Raw genomic sequence first — 17,491 nt, 5'->3', positions numbered from 1 at the left:
CTGTGTGGGGACATGTTTTGGCGTGGAGGAAAAAAGGTTTTACATGTGCTGTTTTAATTTTGTACAACCTCAATGCTAGTTTCAAAGATTCTTACAGGCTTGTGGCATTTTATGTTTTTTATAATGATCCTTTTGTTGGGGCGTCGGACTTCCAACTCTTTGTAATAAAATCTCTGAAATTGCTCCAGCTCCCACAAGATCAACCTCAATTTTCTGGCATTTTCATAGCTGCCAGCTTTAGAGTCCCATTTAGGAACAGCATCCTCCTAAAACATACCTAAACAGAACAAAAGTTCTTATGATGCTCTGTGCCCATGTGCTACTAAAAACTAGCAGAGCTGGGTAAGTAATTTGTAATGAACCATTTGAATCATCTGCAAGCTAACTGTTTTTTTCTTAAACTGATCTATTATTTGCAGTTTTCAAATTTTTTGCAGGTAATTCTTTATCTGTACCTTTATTTTGTAACCAGTTCATTATGAAATTTTGACAGTCAAAATGAGAAATTCAAGCTGTTTTGACTGGACACTGGTTTTTTGTTTCCTGATTAGATGAGTGGAATTCTTAGGATCATGTTTCTGGTGTGAATACTCTCAAATACAAATTAGAAATTTACTTTTTATACTCTGAAACGTTTGCTTTGCGATTTTTGTGAACATTCCTACCCACAACTCATTCACTGGAGAATAGTTGCAGAAAGAACACACAGAGAGCACCCAGTCTAAGAATTAATTTAAAAATGTGAATAAACACTTGCAGAAAAAAATATGTTCCCAGCTTCTAGATAGTAGAAATTCTGTTCTATGCTATGGGAAGACACATAGATATTTTTCTACTGTTTTTTAAATTTAAATTTGACACTTGGTCAGAGCATTTAAGAAAAAGAATCCATAGCAGCAATATCAGTTAGGAAGAGAAAACATAGATATAACATTTCGTGATACAGGACAGAAGTTAGCAGAGAGCAAGCTGGCCAACTCTATTTGCTTATTGTGTGTTACATGAGTAGCAACTGATAATTAGGCTTGGAAGTATTAGATTTTTATCAGTAAATGTTAGAAAAACGTCAATTTCCCTGTACATACACACACACACACACACAGATGAAAAATATTTTGATCTATGATAACAGAAATTTACAGCTAGGCAAAGTAAGAAAAATGCTGCTTGAGAACTTATTAGAGCTTGATTTAAGGATACTTACTTTGTATATTTTGGCAGTGATGCTGACAATTTGTGTTAATGGTTATAAAACTTTAACTTTTTGAATCTTAATGTCTACTATAATTAAATAATTGTCTGACCCTCTCCTACCCCATAATGACCTGCAACTATGAAAATTTAAATAGAAAAAAAATCTTTAAAATAAACATTAAGAATATCCATCAAATCTATATAAAAATAAAATAAAAATTGAATTCTGACAAGCCTATTGATGATGTCTGGGTAAAGTTTCAGTGTAAATCTATCTATGACTAATACCAAAGTTATCAGTGTATTGATGTATGTAACTTTAGCTATGACATGAAAACTTATTAATAAAATATTTATGGCTAATTCTGATTCCCTAAAAGTTTTTGTCTAACTCTGAAGTTAAGCCTACAGTAGTAAACAGTAACCCTGAATGCAAGATGTAACAGCTCTGGTTGAGCTCCCCCTGTTGGACACTCTCACCAAGTGATGAGGTTTGGACCTAAGCTCTGGATACTACATACTTCTCAGCCCATTGAGTCTGAGCAGCATCCAGGCAGAGTATCTGGCCCCACACGGTCAGTGCCAGCGTAAAGACTCCCTGTCTGGTACCCCTTCTCAGAAGTGGGACCTTGCAGTCCAGCTGCTCAAGGCCAGGCCTGAACCCCTCCCCACCCCAATTCTCCCCAGTAGCATAAGTACAGCATTAGTCAGAGTTCCACCCTCTTGGGTACTCTGGTTTGCAGTTTACTACTTGGGGGTCATGTGGCAATTATAGCAAGGAACCCACAGGCTTTGCAAGTAACCTTTTAAACATGCCTACCCATCCCTTATTCATAGACAGAACCTAGAGACTTACAGATCCATGCAAAAAATACAAAACCTGCACACAAATCCCTGCCTCAGATTCTCATCACTCCAAGAGGCCTGTGGGATTTGGCCAGTGTCCTTTCAGGTCACAGGACCCTTATCTTTTCCTCCTTCTGCTCAGTCTTCCCCACTGCTAGTCGTCCCCCCCACACCCCCAACCCTAACAACCCTAACTGTTGAGAAAGTCCTTCTGTAATGTTTGCAGTCCCCTTTGTCAGGTGACCCTCCTATTCAGCCTCAGAGCCCCCCTCAGGTAATCAAGGTCCCTCATCAAGTGATCCATTGCTTGATTAGCAGGTCATCTCAAAGGATGGATTTCTCTGAATAGTGGCTAACTCATTATCTCAGGATGCTTGCCTTTGAATGTGAGTCCCTGCAGGTTGATGACCCTAGATTGCTTTGCATTGTTTGCCCTCTGTCATCACCTTTTGGAATATCAGTCCCAGGGGGAGGCAAAAAGACTACAGGGAAAAGACAGTCCAGTTTTATAACCAATTTGGTGCTCAGAAAACAAAATGGAATTTGACATTGATGTAGATACATACTAAATCATCACACCATCTTTTGTTAACTTTAATGAATTGAACAACATAACATCCATTCTGTTTCAGAGTAATGAATGAGTGTAGGCTCTACTAAAAGAGTGAGTTTTCAGTAGGGCTGCTAAGTCATCTTATTTAGAAGTGATATGAGGAAGCCTGGGAAGTACGGAAACAACATTCACTTAAAACAATGCCATTAATAGCTGTAAAGAAAAGATGGTCCTTAATCCTCCGTACTGTATCTGAATGTTCACACTGAAGTTGTAGAACAGTGAGCCATAGCTAGTGAGCCATAGCCACTTTAATCTCCAGTGCACTGGTAATTTCAACTAGAACAGCTGTAGTTAACAGAAGGCAGTCAATGACTCTGGAACAGCCAATCCTCACATCTGAACAAATAAAGGAGGGGCAAGGGGGATGGATGAAGGAATGTCGTACTGGCTGTGTGTTTGGAAGGGATGGACTGTGAATGAGAGCCAATGTTTTCAGAGTTTGAGGAAATGTTTAATGTCCATGCATGTTTTATGTCAATCAAACACATAAAACACTGTTATTGTGACTGCATAAGCCCATAAAGATGCACTTTTAAATCTCTAAAAGTCAGGTATCGTAATTACATCTAATATAACTCTCTGGGTCCCAGGAGTGTCTTTCCTGTTTTTAAGATACCCAAGGTGGATGAGGTAAAAGAAAAAAAAACTTTTAATGTTCTGAAAATGGAAAAATGAAAAAGCTGTCCAATTCTGCACACAAGATCTTTCCCTCTCTTTGATTTACTGGCTTTAATAACTGTGGGTGCTCTCTCCATTTTTTGGCTTCAGGAATTGAAGCTATTATGCTACGATAACTTCTTTTTCCAGAATAATCTCTGCGATCGCCAGTCATTTGGGGAAGCCAGAAGACTTCAGTTTTACTTGACTCGTATAATATTTTCCCTTTTTAAAAAAATTCTACAACTTCTTCCCTTCATTCCAAAGCATTCTCTGTGCACATAAGACTTCCTACAAGAGACACAAAGTTTGATGTCACTTTGGAGACGCTGACAATGTTTTTGAGTTGTGGTGCAAACAGTTCTTCTGCCACGGTTAAGGTCACACAATAGTTTTGTGACGTGAACTTATTTCTTCAGTGGCAAGAAGAATGAACCTTGTGCTGAAATAGTTACTTCCCTAGGGGACCTTGTGATGAGTCATGGTACTGATTTTCTCTTGGAAATAATGGTAACTTGTGGCACTACTAGACATGCAGGTAAGTCTATCCCTCCTCCAATCATCTTTCAGTGCCCATGCTGACCTTTGTCAGCTTCCTCCCAGCAATTTTCAGGGAAGAGTTCAGCCCCTTCCTGTGACCAGAACTAAAGCCCATTACTTCATCTCTGCTTCCAGCTCTGCTATGCTCAGAATCCAATTTGTTTTACTCCAAGTACCTAACAGAGATTGTCTCCATCAACAATCAAACCTTCCAGTACTCGTCACCTTAAATAAAAGCAAGCTTTATTTTTTTAGATGGGAGAAAAATCACCAAATGGAATGTTCAGAGCCATATAAACACATCTGGACTAATCTATTCAGAAAAATGTAGCTGATATGGTCTAAATTTAGTTACACAGAAAATAATGATTACGCAAGAATCAAAATTTTGGCCCATTTCTCTTTTTCTATTCCTGTCTTTTTGGGGCAGGAATGGGGGAGGAAGGGCAAAGGTTAGTTTAAGCTACCTCTTTGAGCCCCTCTTATTCTCGGACTGTCCAGGGACCTACAAGTGTAAATTGCTGCTCTAATTTATATTCCATAAGCAATGGCCCCCTGTAGGCCATTCACCAGGCAAGAATAGCTGGAGTGCTGGGTTACTCTGGTCAGGTCCCTTCCCCACCCTGGCATATGTTTTTTGTGTTTTCATACAAGTGTTCGCAACCCTCAGTTGTATCGTGTCAAATTTGGATGGTATGTTCTTTCATGCAGGGACTTTGTTTTTTGCTTAAGTTTCATGAGGTACATATTTGGGTACTTGGAAAAATGATAAATTGAACCCATTTACATGCCACTCTGGTTATTAACTTCAGTGTGAATTGTGTTCTGCAGCTGACAGGATTGGGCCCAACTGGCAGTTCATTTCTGGCTCTAATCATGCAAGATATTACTTTAATAAAGTCCTTTATGGCTTGGATCCTGCGTCTATCATGTCTCTGTTCATATGACAGGTTAGAACCATGGGTTGAGATCAGCTAAACCTCCCAAGCTAACAGTTCCAAGGCTTCAGTGATGAGGATTCTGAAGGCAGGGTGATGTCAGGGCTTGACCCTGCTCCAATCAAAGTCAATGGTGAAACTCCCATTGATTTAAATGGAGCAGAGTCAAGTCTTCAATGATGCTTTCTCAGCTCTGGAATTCACTCCCAGCTGTCCCTGCACATTTCATCCATTTTCCTTTTCTGAGAGGAGCTGAATGAGGTTAAAGAACTGGGAGGTGGTTGGGAAAATCTTTAATGTGGGCATTGGACCAGCTGGAATTTTTTAATATATTTTTAAACTGAAGTGAGCGTTGAACTTTGGAGCCATGCATTTTAAAAATCTGCATAAATGGTAAGGGGTACCTGGTAGGGTCAGGTCCATCCACTATCTTTTCTACAGTGCTGAAAACATTGATGGCTCAAAGTGAATAATAACTAACCCTTTAATGTGCCTAATTTATATTTGTAGCTGATCCTAAATATGCATATGAACCGGAACATTTCCTCACATGAGAGAGAGAGAACGAACTCAGGAAGTAAAGCATAGTCTCTGACCATATTTTTTTTTAAAAAAAGTGAATGGAATAAAAACAACAAAAGCCAATAAATTCCAAGTTGAGGTTCTGTAATTTCCATCTTGGTTTGCTTTTTTATGTCCCATAACAGCACAAATTTTAATTTATAGGGAATTGGCCTTAACTTTGAATTTCCTGATTTATGTCAGTGCATGATACAAATATAAACTTATTATACATGTAGTTAGTGGTTTTAATCTATTGACTTGTATTCTGGAAATTAGCCCAACAGAAAACTGTGTGGCTCTAAACCTTTAAAAACTAGTTTCAATGAAAGTCCACACATGTGCCTATTAGTGTTATATTGCAACTAAACTTTTCTGCGCTAATGCTGACATTCCCACAGAGAGATCAAGGTGTATTGTATGTCTTCCTTTTCACTGGTGGAGAGGATTGTAGATTTACCAGCTTTCACTAGTCTCTAGGGCCCAGATTTTTAAAGGTATTTGCATCATTGAGATGCTGAGTGCAGCAATGTGTAAGTGATTTAGGCACTTAAGAGCCAAAATCCCATTGACTATTGATAGGATTTTGGCTCTTAAGTGTTTAAATCCCTTTTGAAAATGAAATGTAGGCTCCTAAATCAGTAAGGTGTTGCAACTCTGAGCACAGCAACACCTAGATACATTTTAAAAATCTGGGCCTCATAATTGCTCAGCTTCTCAGGGTTTATTTTCAATATGTGATAATTTAAATTCCTCATGAACACCTTCCATCACCTGCTCACTGATCCGTGTCCTGTTCTGTTGACTGAATTATATTTTAAAGTCCCTCCTGGCTTCACTTTGCCAGGCCTAACACTGGCTCCTATGAAATTATCCTTGTCCCAAGTGACTATCATTCATGTTCACCCTAAAAAAATACAGTGTATCAATGGTGTTAAAGCAAATAAGCCACTTGTCATATTAGCAAATATGTGAAGTTAAAAACCAGTAGACCAGAAAGGGCCCATCTCATATTGTCTTATGATTCATATTTGAATATTTCTTCCCTCAAAGGTGGGAACTTGTTCAAATACAGTCTGTGTGGCCCTTTCCCACCAGTCCTGAGTGACCAATAATTAATTTATGCTGAATGTAATTACTCCCTTGTTAACAGTAGTTTTTCTGCACTTTCTCTCAGTTGGCTCTGGAGACATACATGTTGAGTGTGATGTATGACTCCTGGCACAGAATGAAAACCTTAGTCCTGTGAAAAGACAGAGATAAAGTGAGGTTGCTCCATTACTCGTTAATGAATTTATGGGCTCACCACTCTTATCTGAAGTGGAGCAGAGAAAAATTCTTAGAGGCTATTAGTGTAGTCTTGAAATAAAGATACTAAAACGTGGATTTATCAACCCCTTTCAATCTTGTCACCTCAATGAGCACTTCAAAACAACAACAACAAAAAAGGCTTTAAATCTAAATGAAGGAGAGACAAACAGATAGCTGGTGTGTAGTGAGCTGTATTTTAGCAAAAAACCTCCAAGGCTGGAAAGGCAAGGAATAATGAAAATGTTTTCCACATCATAATTCATTAGCCGAATCTATGTGTATGTGAAGTTACACTGTAAAGAAAGAGATGCATTGCAGATAGCAAGTTGCCATGGTTGTTATGCTGCAAAGTGGTAGTCATGTGAATGTGGGGCTGGTGGATGAAAGTGTGAGCCTCTTTGGAGGCAGCTATGATACTTCCTGTATTGTGATACCACTTCCTGCAAGCTAGTTAAACATTCAGTGCCGGTTAGCTATGAGGGTGTTTCTTTGCAATTGCAAAGGACAATTTAAGTTGTCCAGGGTCACAAAAGTCCAGATCAGCATCAGCCTTTTACATAAAATTGTTTGTGAAAGGCCGCAAAAGTTGGAGACACAGAAAGTGCATTGTTTAAAGTAAAAGAAATATAATTGGGGTCTTCAAGCCTCCAGGTAAAGTCACAGGTTAATATAACAACAAGCTAAAACATTCTAGAGATGGGAGGAAATGTTTATGGTTGAAATCACCTAAATGTGTTTTGATGGGTTAATGTTAATAGAATGAGCTTACCACCCCCTTCTTGGACATTGCTTATCTAGGAGTGGCTAAACGGGAATAAGGGGTGGGGGGAATGCGTGGGCCAGAAGGAGTGAGATTTACCATCATGGCTTCCCCTCATTCCCCCTCCTGGGACCTGGGATCCCCCATGACACTATTGTCATCATCATTGGAGGTGGTCAGAAGTTTTCTAATGAAACAGAGTTTCCTCAGAAAAGGTCAGTTAGTCAAACATGAAATGCTTCACAAAGCAAAGCTGAACAACAGGCAGGGTTCTGATGGAAACATGCCTGATTCTGTGCCAGATCACATGGCAGGATTCTGGGGAACCTGGGCTTCGAAGGTATGCAATTCTGGGATAGACTTACCATGTCAGGGCTTCCAGGCTCCCTGCCATGAGCGCTCAGAGTTTAGGTTCCTGGCTCTGCAGCAGGGAACCTGGAAGCACTGAGAACTCCAACTTGAGCCAGGGCTTTCAGGAATTCTAGGCTCCCTACCATGGTGCCAGGAGCTTGGAAACCCTGGGGACTGGCCCAAGAGTCTGGAAACCCTGGGATCCCTGGCCTGGGGCAGTCTGTATGGCAGGGTTGCCCTATAGTTGCAGACCCTGGGAGCTTTGGCAGATGCTGTCTAAAACTGACAGAAATGTCAATTTCAGACAGCAGCTGACAGTCTCTGGAAGCATATTTTATTCTGGAAACACCAGAATGTGTCAGTTCTTCCAAAACTAAAATTTTTCAGGATTTCTACATTGTGAGAAGTATTGGTTTCATTCATACTTGGAACACAGCCACATATCAAAATTTCTCGCAAACTGGAAATGCCAAGTTTTGGCCAGCTCTAGTCCTGACCAGACCAGACCAGATGACATCATCATCTCCACCAACTTTAGCTAAATCTTGACCAACATCTGGGATGTGAAACTGGCTTAGTCGGCCAGACAATTCCACCTTTTGCAACACTACTGTGACCAGAAAGGCAGGTAAAAACAATGTCTGACACACCCAACACTTGTGCAAGTTTGGCAGGTCTTGGTGTGGCTGGTGTGAAGCTGCAAGTGAGTGTCAGGACAAGAGACAGAAGCTGCATTTTCTAACAATTACTCTGCCAGACCATCTCAATTAACTTTTTCTTTTCCTCAAAAAGAACAGTTCCTACCATTTAAAGACTGTCAAACACAGAGGTTTCCCTATATCAACTCTGTACAGTTACCAGGAAAGGGTATAAGTAATGTTTTTTAAATTGAAGGCCTTACTTGGTACTTTACATTTCAAATGCTTTAATTAATTTCATTCTTTTTCTAGATCTATAGTAAAACGTTTTAAAAAAATGTGATGGTGGTTGTTACAATAAGAGTAAGCCAGCGATAACTTGATGTAAAACCCTGGAGCACGCTTAACTGTTTACTGTGGTAGCAGTGAACAAGGGTATCAGTAACATTGTATCCCTTGTTGGTCCAAAGAAGCCATCCCTTTTCAACACAACAGTGTGTGGGATGGGAAAAGGGGTGGCAGCAGCACCTCTGCACAGCAAGACAAAGCATTCTCTGCATGCCATTGAGAAGACCACAGGGCAGGCCTCTGCCCCAGAGGAAGGAGAATTGTAGATGGGTCACAGTCCATGTGTGGCTCAGAGTCTAGGCCAAAAACCTACTTGGATGGACACAGTGGACTGCATTTCTTTTTCTTCTTGATGGCATGTATTAGTGTGTAGGATACCATCCCTCAGCCCCAACATTCGTCTCACAGATTGGAGCCCTTTTTATCCAGGGTTTGCAACTTCCCTAGGATTTGGTCCATGGAAAGCAACTAGAAACTTTTTCAGCTAGGAAGTTCATGTTAAAAAATGACTGAGGTCTTCCTGAGCCCACTTCACACTACATCTTCTGCTCCCTCTGGTGAAGGGGTGGAGAATTTGGGGGGCTGTTCTTGTCAGTGAAGACACAGCTGAATAGTTGTGGATTTAATGACTGGCTTAAATGTTGTATCACAAAAAGAAAACCTGATCCTTCTAAGAAAGAACCAAGATTAAGGTATGATACAAACAAATATTCCTAATGGTCAAATATCCACTATGCCTGCAGGGTGATAAAAATGGTGTAGCAATTCCTGAAAATGGAGTACTTTGCAATTAATCCCACCTAACAGAATTGAGGGTTTCAGATTTGTCAGTTTGCAGATGCATAGGACAATAAAGTTGTTTCACTGGTTTAAAATGAAAGTAGGAAGGAGGTTTTCATTTAGCAGAAACAACTGCTCTGTTGGTGGAAAAAACCCTGTTTACTGTTGTTATTTATTGGCTACAAGTACCAGAGAATTATGAGTTCATGGAAGAACACACTGGACACTAGCAAATAGTTAAGTAAATCTGACCCACAGAGGCATGTTTACAAGCTTTATGCAGGAGAAGGTAAAGCTAATACCGTATCAGACTCAAAGGTGGCTGGCAAATCTTATCCAACCTGCCATCAAGACTGGGAAAACCCTGTTATCTGATTAGGCCTCTCCTGCCCAGCCACTAAATAAAGGTGAATTCACTACTGCTTGGTTACGTACTGGTGCCCCAAAACAGGACCAGACAAACATGCACGTCCAAGGCACCTCAGGACCAATGTTCTCTCTAATTTTTGACAGGCCGTGTGCGCAAAAACTTTCTTCTATGCAAATTTTTGAAGCAGAGTTCAAATTTGTGCACCATGAGGCAAATGCGTCCAAGCGAGTAAAATCCTTATATATTTAAAAAGTTTTAATTTGCAATTTGTGATAATAGTTTTACACCATGTTATTTTATAAATGTCATTTTTAAATACTTAGAAAAAGGAAATTTAACCTTCTTTCCCTTCCCTCCCCTTGCCAGCTAGTAGAATCTGGCTGTGTTGATAGATGGCGGGCAAACAATGTCAAAAGTCACCCGTAAATGATATTTTGGCCTGGCTCCTATGTAGTTTTTCATTTTTTGTGCTCACGGTGTTTCGCCGTGTGCACGGGGTTTAGGATCTGTGTGCGCACACACACACGCACAGCTTAGAGGGAACAGCGCTCAGGACTCTGGAACTACACTGCCTGCTGATGTCAAACTGTGAGTGGGGGTCTAGCAGATGGGGAAGGAGAAGTGATGTGATAAAGGGATACTTGACTATTGGACCTTCACACCAGTGGGTGGGAAACTAAGTTAATAGACTCCTGCCAGAGTTCTCATGAGGGAGAGTTTTAGTTATCATTCATTTAGATAAATTGTTGCTGTGTTTTCCCAAGTTGATGCTGTGTTCCACTTTCCCCTAATAAACACTCAGTGCTTGCAAGTGGGCACTGAGAGAAGATATTTATTGATCCCAGAAATTCTGAGTGGGGTCTTGAGCCTGGTGTTTGTTCGTTTTAAGATGGACCCCCTTGCTATTTGAACCTGGCTCCTTTTGCTGCCAAAAACATGTAGCAGAAAGGTTACAGAAACATGTACTGTATGTAGAGCTTTGTGGAACTCCCTAGATTGGTTTGCAGAAGGCTTACACAAAGTCCTTTCTCAATCTGTTTAGGTCGGGTCAAACCACCTTAGCTTTGTTCCAGATTCAAATAAATGAAAAAAATCGAAGAAACCCTGAGTGATTGTTCATTGTGTAACCCACACACCACCTGGGTGTGGTGTGCTGTCCCACTGAGTCGCACCGAGACCACTTAGAGAGAGAGATTAATGAGTCTGCTCTACAGCCTTAGCTAAGGGCCTTGTCTTTTAGCTCATGCAGTAGAGGCTCATGCACTAAGTTCCAGAGGCTCCAGGTTCAATCTCGCCTACCAATGACCGGGGTCTGTCAGTGTTACAGTTCCTTTTTTTAAAGCCAGTACAGATAGCTTTAGACATATAAGAAGATAATAATCCATGCTTCTACAGCTATAAATGAGGGAACAGTAATGAGGGTTATAAAGAAACACCACAGGTGGAAACTTGATGTGTAAAGTATTTAGTTAAATTTGGACAATTTAACTGGAATATAGAAACAGGAACTCAGCCACTGTGGGATGTACACACTGTAGTAAAAGTGGGTGTGTAGCTATGTGTCCCTATAAATATAAAACTTGGCAGTGTGATAAGATGGACAGAAATGTTCTATCTGAAGCAGTTAAAATCCTAAGAGGTATTTCCAACTCAGTAACAAGTTTGAAATGCTTATGAGCACTCGGAGGGATGATATTTTCAAACCCAATACAGGAGCAAAGTAGCAGTATCTGAACTAGTGTCTTCAGGACAGATCCTGAGCTGCCATTCCTCAGCGAAGTACAGCCTAAAGCAGTGCATATATTGTGTTCTGCTGTATTACTGACCCAAGCAGTGGGGGATCCATAGTGATATGCTGAGCTACCCAGTCATCCATGCAATGCATTTTAGAGTGCCTCTGACATGGGGAAGCCCTGGAATACTCAAGCCTTTAAATTACATCAATTTCTCAAGCAGAAATTGCAAAATCTTATGACTGAGAGCATGGATTTGACTTGGTGGTATATCACTAAATCTAAGGAGGCCTGTTGGGGGACCAGAAAATGAACAGCAGAAAGGTGAAAGGGGGAGGAATGGCACTAACAAAATCTAAGGTGGAATGAATAGTGCAACTGATTGTACTGAGATGGATGGCAAGAGGCAGAGTCAGGGATCAGGGACAGAAAAGTTGGGGAGAATCTAGTTGGGCTTGAAGGAGCAAAAGATATATAAGGATGGGGAGCTATAGGATAAGAAAGGAGGTAAGAGAAAACCGTACAAAGAAAGGAGATAAGAGAAAACCTTACAAGCTTGGAGTAGATTTATATAAGCAATGGAGAAGTCTGATGCAAGAGCAGACTGGAAAATCAAAGTTGTGTGTTGCAAGAAGTAAATGCAGGAGGATTTATTCAGGAAATATGGAAGCCCAGCATCAAAGTGAAAGCAATTTGCATGGGCCCCTGACAAAAATTGAAATGGGTAAGGAAAAAGTAGAAGCCTTCGCTCCTGCAGAAATATACCATGGCAAGAGTTATAGTTTAAAATACGGCCACATCTAAAACCAAAACCAAATCCAAATTATTTTCAATGTGGAGCCTTGTATTAACATAAAAGATGAAAACCAGAATCTCATCTGGCTGCTATATTCCCCATTAAAAGCCAGCTCCAGGAAACACAGTTACTCCCACACTTCAGGAATCCTAGATCCTAGGAAGCCTTAATTACGAATGCAGATAGGCGCTCTGGAGATGAAGATTGATATGTTTCTGATTCTGGGTGCAAAGTTTAAGAAGAGGGCATTTTCTATGGCTAAGCTGATCACTCAATCAACACAGATGTGGGAAGGAGTCTGAGCTCAGCTCTGCTGTCATTAGATCTTTACACCATGGGAGTACAGCAGGCTGTAGTTCTGCTTGACAGCATTCCCAGCAGAGTTGTTAGCTTGATGAAACCTATACTAACTAAGCATGTCTTCCCCTTTCATTCATTACTTTGCCAGCCCAAAAGCATACAACTTCCTGTACTGAAGAAGAGTTAAATCCATCCTTTATTAGAATGATCCAAAATTAAGAGGACCTTCCTCGGAGTTTTGGCCACAGAACTTAAAGCTAATGATGTGCTGTGTGCTACCGTATCTACAAGCATGGCTTGTAGAAATAAGAACATGACTGTAGTCTAAAACTCTGGTAAGGGGAAATGGTGTGGAATCACCTGAAGTGTTAAAGAAAATCGCTATGGGTCAAATTCTGCACTCTGTTATGCCAGTGCAACCCACGGGGCATCACTGGGGTTGTACTAATGTAAGTGAGGTGTGCAATGTGGCCTTGTATGGAACTTGTGTGAAGGTGCTCGACATTCACCTGTTACACAGCATCTACTGAAACTTGCCTAGCAGGAAAAGATCCAAAGTAACTTGGTATAAAATCCAGAAAAGCAGAAAATCAGCTATAATAAGTAGTCTGATGGACAACAAAAGATCAATTTCAAATCTAGGTTGTTTGGCTTAAAACCAGTTATTCAAATGTAATTTTTATCAAAATTTAACTTACTGTTACCTCATTTTTTAAAAAAAGAAACAATTTATTTTTAACTGGATAAAGTTGCCCTGGTAAATTAATGTTTTCTGTGTCTCTTAACCAATTCACAGATGAAACTGGTTGAAAGAAAGAAAAATAAGTCTGAAATAGATCACGATACTGTTATAGAAGAGCATCTCTGACAAAATGTACTTTGCCCTACTTTAGAAACAAATGCTAAAAACAGATTATGGGTGGTAGCTGATTATTTCGCAGTCAACAAATAATATCTTTAGAGCCACTAAAAATATTGGATGCATTTTTTGGTAAAAAAAAAAAAACTTTCCTCAATTTTTATCCTTTTTGTCCAATCAGAATTTTGATTTTTTTTCCAAGCAAGCATCAATCCCTTCAGATCAAATTTAAAGAAATATTGTAGATATCTATATTTAAGCTATCAGGAATAGGAATTTGCCTTTTCACTTCCTGCACAAAATGCGATCAAAATGTTTCTAGGTACACAAAGTTCACAACCAGGGTGCTATTAGGAAGTTGAAGTTTTAAGTTAAAATGTATTCAATTACTGTTGGTTGAAACATAGCTCAAATTGGAGGGAAATAATGTTGGCACCAAAATGATGACTTAGTCTAGCTCCTCATGGGCAGCCAGGAGTTATACCCCTGCAATATGAACACTGGTCTAACAAGGTGGTCATTTCTACTGAATGGAAATTTGAAGTACTAATTTCAATTTGGACGGCTTAATTGCAGGATGGAAACAAATTAATCATTTCATCTCGGGAAAAAAAAACTTTTTTTCTTGTTGCACTTAAAATCCTTTTGTCATCCTATCTTACCTAAGTGATTCACCAATCAAGCCTGACACTTTTCCTGCACAGATTGTTCATTTTGTCTTTTACTACAGCAAAAATGAGGTACTTTAAAAAAAATCTTTGTCTTAAAAGTTCATGTCACCAGTCAAAATAACGCGATCACTTCCGAAAATATTTTCATTTTCTGACATGTACTGAGGTGCCATAAAGTGGTGCTGACAACTCCATCTTTCACATTCCACAAATCTTATCAAGATATATCATCAGAAAACCACACGGGCTACATCCGGGCTCTGACAAACCTGAAACATGGCCTGCCAGCCACAGATAAGGTTTGAAATGTTGGTCAATGAAAAGGTGATAACAGTAACAAGGATCAAATGCATGTACAACTTCACCTTTAGACAGCTGTGGTTTTCAGCTGAGCCACTATGTAAAAGATATTGTTGCTCTGCCTTAACAGATATGCCAACTGGCTGCTAAAGAATATGATACCCAAAGGATATTTAGGACAATAGTCATAGGCAGCCTTTATTTTGGCATTTCAACTGGACAAGACAGCAGCATTGTACTAACTTAAACAGTATCCGTAAACACAGAAAACTCTTGAAGAGGTTTGACAGACAACAACTTGACACTTTGTTCAAGGGATCAAAGGATTAAGTTGTTTTATTGTTTAAAATGAACTGAAAACTGCAAAACATTTGAGTAGAAAAGCATAATAGCAGCCTTTCTTTTTTTCCCCCTCTAAAGGAGATTTTGACTTTTCGGGCTAATTTTGTCTTTATAGAGAAAATTAAAAATAAAGGTACAAAAAACTGAACCACAAAATATTAGACTGACTCTTTAAAAAAAACCCTCATGATTTAAACATATACCTACGGTTCTTAAGACAGAATTTATAATCATTTGCTTAATGGTACTTCCCCCATGCCATCCATTTTCAAACAAAGCTTAGTTTATGGCTATCATAAGAGATTACGCTCCCTTACAGTTGCAGTATTTCTTCTATAATGATTTATTTTAAAGGGTTTCACCATGATAGCTCTCCAACTTTGTTCCTTCCTGTATATCACTGTTCAGGGTCAAAAGCTGGAAAAAGGGCTAGTCCCAGAGGCCTAACATATTTCACCAGTGGAGACTCTGGCTTTTCACTTCTCCTTCTCTCCTCATCACTTTATTCTTAAAGAATAACAGATGTGGAAACATTTAGAAAAGAACTAATTGAATTTCACATAACACAATTTAGTATTGTTTGAGGAAGTACCTAAATCAACAGCACATTTTCTGAAAGGCCCAGCGTTGCCTAATTAGAACACCAAACGTGTGACTAATTGGCCACACTTACACCAAAGGCTCTGTTGCAGATGAGCTGTTGCCTATTCATCTTTGCTAAACTTAGTCCATTGGTTTGGCTGTGAGGTAAGTGTGGTTGTTTTAAATGAGCTGTGCCAAACATAACGGGAAAACTCTGCAATAGTGGTAGAACAAATCCATGTAAAAGCAGAAGAGTAATCGGAATGCTTACACGCTGGCAGCACCTGGAGGATTACCAGGAGGTTATCAGCACATAAATTATTGGCTTCTTGGTGCTCTGTAATTGGGACAGTTAATAGCCTGCTCTTTATCATGTCTACTCCACTGTCTTTAAAAGCTTAGCATCTAATTAAAAAGTAAACCAATATGATCAGGCTCCACTTTGCCCAGCACTTGCCACTGCCAGATCTGCTTTTTGCATGCAACAGGATGTTTTCTTTCATAATTCCCCCACCCCTTTTTTAATGCAAAGTATGGTAAACATATTTAAGAAGCATATTTAAGCAGAAGGAGAACAGTATGCCGCTCTCTCCGTACTTCTGGAATGTGGAAGTTATGCTTTGAGGAGTCACACAATATTCTTTCAGAAAGCCCCAGAGCTGGCTGCCAAGGTTTCGGATGGTTTCCTTTAAAAGGGATTATCAATTTGAAAGTAAACACTGAAGCAGTGGGACTTGGGGATGGGATTAGATGGTTTCATGCATCCCTGCCAACGATCCCAAATTGGGTAGAATCACCACAAGTGTTACAATTCCAGTTCTGGCCAGGGTCCCAAGACCATTGGCATAATATTACTGATGTCATACAGTACTCACCTCCTATATGCCTTTGGGGATCACCTCTGCGAGGGTGTTTAATAGCCTCTGGTCAGGCAGGAGATGGGTAGCTGAGACTTCTCTTCCCAGCCAATCCACTCAAGTCTCTTGCTACCTTGTGACTTGCCCCAAACCCGGCCACTCTTGTTTTGGTTCTTATTGTCTCATTGCATGCAGAGCCATAGTGAGGTAGAAGACTGGGAGGTGGTTTGGTCTGGTGGATGAGGAACTTCACGGGGAGTGCACGAGACCCAGGCGCAGCCACTGACAGACAGTGTGACCTTGAGATAGTCACTTCACCTCCCTGTGCCTCCATTTCCTGTCCTTCCCTTTGTCTGTCTTGTCTACATACATTGAAGCTCCTTTGAGCAGGAACTGTCTCTTTTCTACAGTGCCTAGCAAAATACGGCCCCAGTCTCAACTGGGGCCTTTAGACGTTTCTGTAACATGATGTAATGATGAGGAAGTGAGAGACTTCAGCAAGCTTGATGGGGCGAGGCCTCTCAGTCATCCCCCTGCTGCGGAATGTGGATTTCCAAGGATGGAAACCGATGAGGGGACAGGAGAGAAGGGGAATCTAAGGGCAATGAGGAGAGACAACAGGAATAAAGGAGAGAATTCTGAATGTACACACAAACCTCGCTGGTGGGAACTGAGTGTAATTAAACTCTATTTTGATATGAAATATTGGTCATACTTCATCACATTAAATGTTTTCCATCTTTTTGTTGATTTCTCTCCCTCCCCGCCCCCCACACTTCAAGAGAAATATTGTCCTTTCACAAAATCTTACCTCCAGTACAAAAAAGGGGTGGGTCCTAAGAACCTCAGCACTTCAACATAATCTGCCTATCAACAAGCTATCATCTAGTTGCCATAATAAATGTATTAAGACAAAAAGAGCGGCAAAGTTCATGCACCAGGTAGACATGTCCGACTGGCCACACTTGGTGGCAACTTCAGGGACTGCAGTACCAAAAGCCAACCCTGTGTACTGTAAAGGAAAAGCCATGGTCTTGACCCTTCAGATACTTTAGTCCCTAGACAAAATTCAATTTTTATTTTTTGTAATTTAATGGATAATATTGATGTTGGATTAATTTTTTACTATTTTTTTATTTTA

This window comes from Natator depressus, chromosome 3 (genome assembly GCF_965152275.1).
Source record: "Natator depressus isolate rNatDep1 chromosome 3, rNatDep2.hap1, whole genome shotgun sequence".
NCBI lineage: Eukaryota > Metazoa > Chordata > Testudines > Cheloniidae > Natator > Natator depressus.
Note: the sequence above shows the minus strand (reverse complement) of the source record.